Source organism: Onychomys torridus, chromosome 4 (assembly GCF_903995425.1).
Source record: "Onychomys torridus chromosome 4, mOncTor1.1, whole genome shotgun sequence".
Taxonomy (NCBI): domain Eukaryota; kingdom Metazoa; phylum Chordata; class Mammalia; order Rodentia; family Cricetidae; genus Onychomys; species Onychomys torridus.
In genome coordinates this window covers 104,366,525-104,374,407 of record NC_050446.1, presented here as the reverse complement: position 1 = coordinate 104,374,407, position 7,883 = coordinate 104,366,525, and positions in this window count along the sequence as shown.

The window sequence follows — 7,883 nt, the reverse complement described above, 5'->3', positions numbered from 1 at the left end:
AAGCCAGCAAAAGAGTCAGGGACAGCCTCTACTCCCACTGTTAGGAGTCCCACAAGAAGACTAAGCTATACAACTGTCACATATATGCAGAGGGCCTAGGTCAGTCCCATGCAGGCCCCCTGGTTGTCCAATCAGTCTCTGTGAGTCCCTATGGGCCCAGGTTAGTTGATTCTGTGGGGGTTTTGTGGTGTCCTTGACCCTTCTGGCTTCTACAATCCTTCATCCCCATCTTATGCAGGATTCTCCAAGCTCTGCCTAATAATTGACTGTGGGTCTCTGCATCTGTTTCCATCAGTTACCAGATAAAGGCTCTCTGATGACAACTGGGCTAGGCACCAATCAATGAGTATGGCAGAACATCCTTAGACATCATTACAATGACTTTTTAAAAAGTCATTTTTATTTTCATTTTAATATTTATTTATTTATTGCCAGTCATGTTTGGTTCTATCCTAGGTCTCTGGGCTATACATCCTCTGGGTCCAGGCAGTGTCAGGGGTGAGCTCACTCTCCTGGCATGGATCTCAGGCTGGACCAGTCATTGGTTGGCCATTCCCACAATCTCTGCCCCACTCTTGCCCTAGCACATCCAATAGGCAGGACAGACTATACATCAAAGGTTATGTGGCTGGGTTGGTGTCTCAATCCCTCCTCTTGATGTCTTGCCTGGATACGGGAGATGGCCAGTTCAGGCTACATATGCTCTATTCCCAGGAGTCTTAGCTGGGGTCACCCTTGTAGATTCCTGGGAATTTCCCTTGCACTAGGTTTCTACCTGACTCTGAAATACCCCCCAACTTCCAGTCATCTCTTTCAGTACTTTCCCTCTGCACCCCCAATCTCATGTTCCCATCACCATTTGCCTCAGTCTACCCATGAAATCTATTCTATTTCCCCTCCCCAGCAAGATCCAAGCATTCCCCCTTAAGCCCTTCTTGTTACCTACCCTCTCTGGATTGTAGCCTGGTTATCCTTTACTCTACAGCTAATAGCCACTTATAAGTGAGTACATACTATGTTTGTCTCCCTGGGTCTGGGTTACCTCACTCAGGATGACTTTTTTCAGGTTCCATCAGCTTGTCTGCAAATTTCATGATGTCATTGTTTTTTACAGCTGAGTAATACTCCATTGTGTAAAGGCATCACATTTTCTTTATCCATTCTTTGGTTGATGGACATCTAGGTTATTTCCAAGTTCTGACTATTATGAATAAAGCTGATATTGAACATAGTTGAGCAAGTGTCCTTGTGGTATGATGGAGCATCCTTTGGATATATGCCCAGGAGTGGTATAGCTGGATCTTGGGGTAAATGGATTACCAATATTTCTGAGAAACTGTCATACTGATTTCCATAGTGGCTGTACAAATTTCACTCCCACCAGCAACAGAGGAGTGTTTCCCTTGTTCCACATCCTCTCCAGCATGAGCTGTCACTTGTGGTTTTGATCTTAGCCATTCTGACAGGTGTAAGATGGAATCTCAGAGTAGTCTTAATTTGCATTTCCCTGAAGGCTAAGGAAGTTGAACATTTCTTGAAGTGTTACTTGACCATTTGAGATTCTTCTGTTGGGAATTCTGTTTAGATCTGTACTTCATTTTTTTAATTGGAGTATTTGGCTTTTTGATATCTAGTTTCTTGAGGTTTTTTTATATACTTTGGAAATTAGACCTCTGTCAAATGTGGAGTTGGTGAAGATCTTTTCCCGTTCTGTAGGCTACCATTTTGTCCTATTGATAGTGTCCTTTGTCTTACAGAAGCTTTTTAGTTTCCATTTATTAATTGTTGATCTTAGTGTCTGTGCTACTGGTGTTCTGTTCAGGAAGTTGTCTCCTGTGCCAGTGCATTCAAGGCTATTCCCCACTTTTTCTTTTATCAGGTTCAGTGTATCTGGTTTAATGTTGAGGTCTTCGACCAAGTTGGTCTTGAGCTTTATGCAGGGTGATAGATATGGATCTATTTGTATTCTTCTATATACCAACATCCAGTTTGACCAGTACCATTTGTTGAAGATGTTTTCTTTTTTCCATTGTATAATTTTGCCTTCTTTGTTGAAAATCAGATTAAAGGTTTGTGGATTTACATCTGGGTCTTTGATTCTATTCTATTCATCCAACTGTCTGTTTTTATACCAATACCATGCAGTTGTTATTACTATAGCTCTGTAGAAGACATTGAAATCAGGGATGGTAATACCGGATTTTTTTCCATATGAAGTTGAGTATTGTTCTTTCAAGGTCTGTAAAGAATTGTGTTGGGATTTTAATGGGGATTGCACTGAATTTGTAGATTGTTTTTGGTGAGATGGCCATTTTTACTATATTAATCCTACAGACCCATGAGCATGGGAGATCCTTCCATCTTCTAATGCCTTCTTAAATTTCTTTCTTCAAAGACTTGAAGTTCTTGTCATACAGGTCTTTTACCTGCTTGGTTAGAGTTACCCCAAGATATTTTGCTATTTGTGGCTATTGTGAAGGGTGTTGCTTCCCTGATTTCTTTCTCCACCCATTTATTATTTGTATATAGTAGGGTTGCTGATATTTTTGAGTTAATCTTGTATCTAGCCACTTCTCTGAAGGCATTCCCTGGTAGAATTTTTGGTACAGTATTCTATTGTATCGTCTGCAAATAGTGATATTTTGACTTCTTCCTTTCTAATCTTATCCCCTTGATCTCCTTTAGTTATCTTATTGCCCTAGCTAGAACTTGAAGTACTATACTGAATAGATATGGAGAGAGTGGACAGCCTTGTCTTGTTCTTGATTTTAGTGGAACTGCTTTGAGTTTCTCTCCATTTAATTTGATGTTGGCTATAGGCTTGCTGTATACTGCCTTTATTATGTTTAAGTATGTCTTTTGTATACCTTATCTCTCCAAGACTTTTATCATAAAGGGGTCACTGGATTTTGTCAAAGGCTTTTTCCAGCATCTAGTGAGATAATCATGTGGTGTTTTTACTTTCAGTTTATTTACATGGTGTATTACATTGACATATTTTTGTATGTTGGAACCGCCCTTCCATCCCTGGGATGAAGCCTACTTGATCATGGTGGAGGATCTTTTTGATGTGTTCTTGGATTCAGTTTGCAAGAATTTCATTGAGTATTTTTGCATCAATTTCATGAGGGATATTGTTCTATAATTCTCTTTCTTTGTTGACTCTCTGTGTGGTTTTGGTATCGGGTGACTGTGGCCTCAGAAAATGAATTTGATGAAGTTTTTTCTGTTTCTGTTTTGTGGAATAATTTGACAAATATTGGTGTTAGCTCTTCTTTGAAAGTCTAGTGGAATTCTGTGCTAAAACTGTCTGGCCCTGAACTTTTTTTGGTTGGGAGACTTTTAATGACCACTTCTATTTCCTTGGGGGTTATAGATCTATTTAAATTATTTATCTGATCTTGATTTAACTTTGGTAGGTGGTGTCTATCAAGAAATTTGTCCCTTTCTTTTAGATTTTCCAATTTTGTGGAGTATGATCTACTGATTCTCTGGATTTCTTCAGTGTCTGTTATGTTCCCATTTTTTTATTTCTAGTTTTGTTAATTTGGATATTCTTTCTCTGATTTTTAGTTAGTTTGGATAAAAGTTTATCTTGTTGATTTTCTCCAAGAATTAACTCCTTGTTTCATTGATTCTTTGTATTGTTCTCTTTGTTTCTATTTTACTGATTTCAGCCCTTGGTTTGATTATTTCCTGCTGTCTGCTTCTCTTGGGTGCATCTACTTCCTTTTGTTCTAGAGCTTTCAGGTGTGCTATTAAGTCACTAGTGTGAGATTTCTCCAAATTCTTTATGAAAGCACTTATGCTTTGAACTTTCCTCTTAGCACTGCTTTCATAATGTCCCATAAGTCTGGGTAGGTTGTGCATTTATTTTTATTGAATTCTAGGAAATCTTTAATTTTTTATTTCTTCCTTGAATGTTACTCAGTAAAGAGTTGTTCAGTTTCCATGAGTATGTAGACTTTTCTGTTGTTTCTGCTGTTATTGAAATCCAGCTTTAATCCATGGTGGCCTGCTAGGATGCAGGGAGTTATTTCAATTTTCTTGTATCTGATGAGACTTGCATTTGTGATCGAGTATGTGGTCAATTCTGGAGAAATCTTCATGAGGCACTGAGAAGATAGTATATTCTTTTGTGTTTGGTGAAATGTTCTATAGATATCTGTTAAGTCCATTTGAATCATAACCTCTGTTAGCTTCAATATTTCTCTGTTTAGTTTTTGTCTGGTGATCTCATTGGTGAGAGTGCAGTATTGAAGTCTTTCACTGTCAATGTGTGAAGGTCAATATGTGATTTAGGCTGTAGTGGTGTTTCCTTTACAAACATGGGTGTCCTTGTGTTTGGGCATAGATGTTGACAATAGGGATGTCATCTTGTATTTTTTCTTTGATGAGTATCAAGTGTCTTTCCACATCTTTTTTGATTATTTTTGGTTGGAAATATATTTTGTTAGATATTAGAATAGCTACACCAGCTTGATTCTTGGGTCCATTTGCTTGGAAAATCTTTTTATTTCCAAGCCTTTACTCTGAGGTAATATCTGTCTTTGATTTTGAGGTGTGTTTCTTGTATGTAGCAGAAACATGGATCCTGTTTTCACATCCATTCTGTCAGCCTGTCTTTTGATTGGGGAGTTGAGTCAATTGATATTGAAAGATATTAATGACCAATGATTTTTAATTCCTGTTGTTTGTTGTTGTTGTTGTTGGTGGTGGTGGTAGTGTGTATGAGTGAGTGTGTGTGTGTGTGTGTGTGTGTGTGTGTGTGTGTGTATGTGTGTTACCCTTCTTTTGATTTTGCTGGTGTGAGTTATTTTATTTCTTATGTTTTCATGGGTGTAGTTAATCTCCTTAGGGTGGAGTTTTCCTTCTGGTACCTTTTGTGGGACTAGATTTGTAGATAGACACTGTTTAAATTTGGTTTTGTCATGGAATATCTTGTTTTCTCCATCTATGTTGATAGAAAGTTTTGCTAGGTATAGTAGTCTGGAATGGCATCTGTGGTCTCTTAGAATCTTTAAGACATCTGTCCAGGCCCTTCTGGCTTTTAGAGTCTCTATTGAGAAGTCTGGTGTTATTATAGTAGGTCTGCCTTTATATGTTACCTGATCTTTTTCTCTTGCAGCTTTTAATATTCTTTCTTTGTTTCTGTACATTTAGTGTTTTGATTATTATGTGGCAGGGAGACTTTCTTTTCTTGTCCAATCTATTTGATGTTCTGTAGACTTTTTGTACCTTTATAGGCATTCTTTCCTTAGGTTAGAAAAGTTTTATTCGGGTTGGGGACTTAGCTCAGTGGCAGAGTGCTTGCCTAGCAAGCGCAAGGCCCTGGGTTCGGTCCTCAGCTCAAAAAAAAAAAAAAAAAAGTTTTCTTCTATGATTTTGTTGAATATATTTTCTGTGCTGTTTAGCTGGGTATCTTCTCCTTCTTCTATTCCTATTATTCTTAGGTTTGGTCTTTTCAGAGTGTCCCAGAGTTTCTGGATGTTTTGTGTCAGAAACTTTTTAGATTTAACATTTTCGTTGACTGATGTATCAGTTTCTTTTACTGTATCTTCTACCTAAGATGCTTTCTTCTATCTCTTGTATTCTGTTGGTGATACTTGCATCTGTAATTCCTGTTTGCTTACCTGTATTTTGCATCTCCACGATCCCCTCAGTTTGTGTTTGCTTTATTGCTTCTATTTCCATTTGCAGGTCTTGAAGAGTTTTGTTCATTTCCTTCACCTGTTTGTTTGTGTTTTCCTGGATGTCTTTAAGGGATTTGTTCACTTTCTCTTTAAGGGCCTCCATTGTTTTCATAAGATACAATGTCAGGTCATTTTCTTGTGCTTCCCTTATGTTCCAAGATCTCCCCAAAGAGTGTTATCAACTATATATCAAGTGTTCAAACATATGAGCCTATATGGGACATTTTCCACCCAAACCATAGCAGACACTGGATTGGATATGTGGTGACTTCGGGGATTCTGGAAGCTAAATTTTGATGTAGGTTGTAGTTGTATGGATATATTCACTCTGGGGATAATTCACTGAGCTGTGCACTAATGATTATGCAATCTTTAAGTATGTTACACTTCAAATAAAATTTACATTAAAGAAAGCAAAGCAAGCCAGGACCTGTCTTGGCTCCAGAGCTACATTTCCAAAAGGAAAATTATCTATTCAGGGAAGTGAAGAGCTGCTCCTGTCCTTTCATCCTTTTGTTTTAAAGATAGTTTGTATTATTTGTGGAGTTATAATTCACATGTGATACAGTTCAAGCAGATTTAAGTATAGAAGTCAGTGAATTCTTCAAAAATGTACAGTAGTAGGCTCAGCACCACAATTATGGGGTAGAATCTCCCCACTACCCCCAACATCTCATGTTCTCTGCCTCCAAATGCATCCCTAGCTGTTAGCTACCACTGGTCTTCCTCACAAACATCATCATAGTTGATTTTTCTAGAATTTTGTATAAATGCAATCATGGGATACTACCTTTAAATTTATTTTTTTTCAACATAATATGCAGTAGGTCACAAATAGGTAGAACTGAATGTGTCACACTGTTTTCTCCAAACACTACTCTACTTACCCCAACAAAGTTCACAGGATCCTTCATAAATGACTTGTGTTAGGGAAAAACCAACTGGTGGGAAGTCACACCCCAATGAAGAAGAGCAGGAGTGATAAGTTGTCAGTGCCAAGACTCTGGGTAGTGGCCTGGGTGGTGATTTACAGCTTAATGGAAGGAAGAGTTCTCCCAAAGCTGGGGTTTGTCACATACTGGAATGTGCTGAACCCAAAACAAGGCACCTCCCATCCCAGAGGATGGACAGAAAGGAAAGCCAGTGATGACCGAGGCACCAGGGGAGGGGTGTGGATAGAAAACTGGACTTGATGGTTGCGTGTGTCTCTTCCAAATCTAACACCCCATTATAGCTAATTGGGGTCTTTAGCAAACCATTAACGTCAATTAGAGTAAAGCAGAAACTCCACTAGTTGAAGCTCATACTTAGCAGCAACACTAGAATCTCCAGCTTCTATAGAAAGGCAAGAAGACTAAGGAAGCATTAGAAAGTAACAAGGGCACCCACAGCATTTACAAACAGAACATCACGGCTGCATTTATTTACATCTTGACAATTTTATAAGTAGTTTCTAGACTGATGAATAGAAAGTAAAAGAGACTCCCCCCCCTTTTTGTTTTTTTGAGACAGGGTTTCTCTGTGTAGATTTTGGTGCCTGTCCTGGATCTCGCTCTGTAGGCCAGGCTGGCCTGGAACTCACAGAGATCTGCCTGGCTCTGCCTCCCAAGTGCTGGGATTAAAGGTATGCACCACCACCACCAGGCTAACTATTTTTTGTTTTTCAAGTAACATCTTAGTACTCACTAGACTCCACCTTCCTCTGACAGTTAATCAGTGGCCTTGACAGACCCCCTCTAAGGTCAGTATAATTCAGGGTGACATCAGCTGGGCCACCAGAGTACCTTGCAAAGCATGTGAGCCATCATTGGCGCCGTTTTTATTCTGGTCACGTTTAGGCAGCCATGTTACTGAGACTTCATGGGTGTAGATTCTGACATTTCTAGGGCACACGATCTCACAGCAAACTCCCTGTTCCTCTGGCTTTGGCATTTCACCCCTCTGTATTGATCCCTGGGCCTTGGGTTCAGGAGTCGTGTTGTACATGTATCAGTTGAGGTTAAGTTCCACAACTCTGCATTTTTGTAAGTTATGGGTTTTTATAATGATCTCCATTTGTTGAAAAAAAGAAGCTTCCTTGATGTGTGAGAATGACATTTATCTGTAGGTTAAAGACAAATAGATGTTGTTGGAGTTGACTGTGCTGTTTTAGTAGAGGGGTGGTGGCAAATTCTCCTCCACGATCCATGA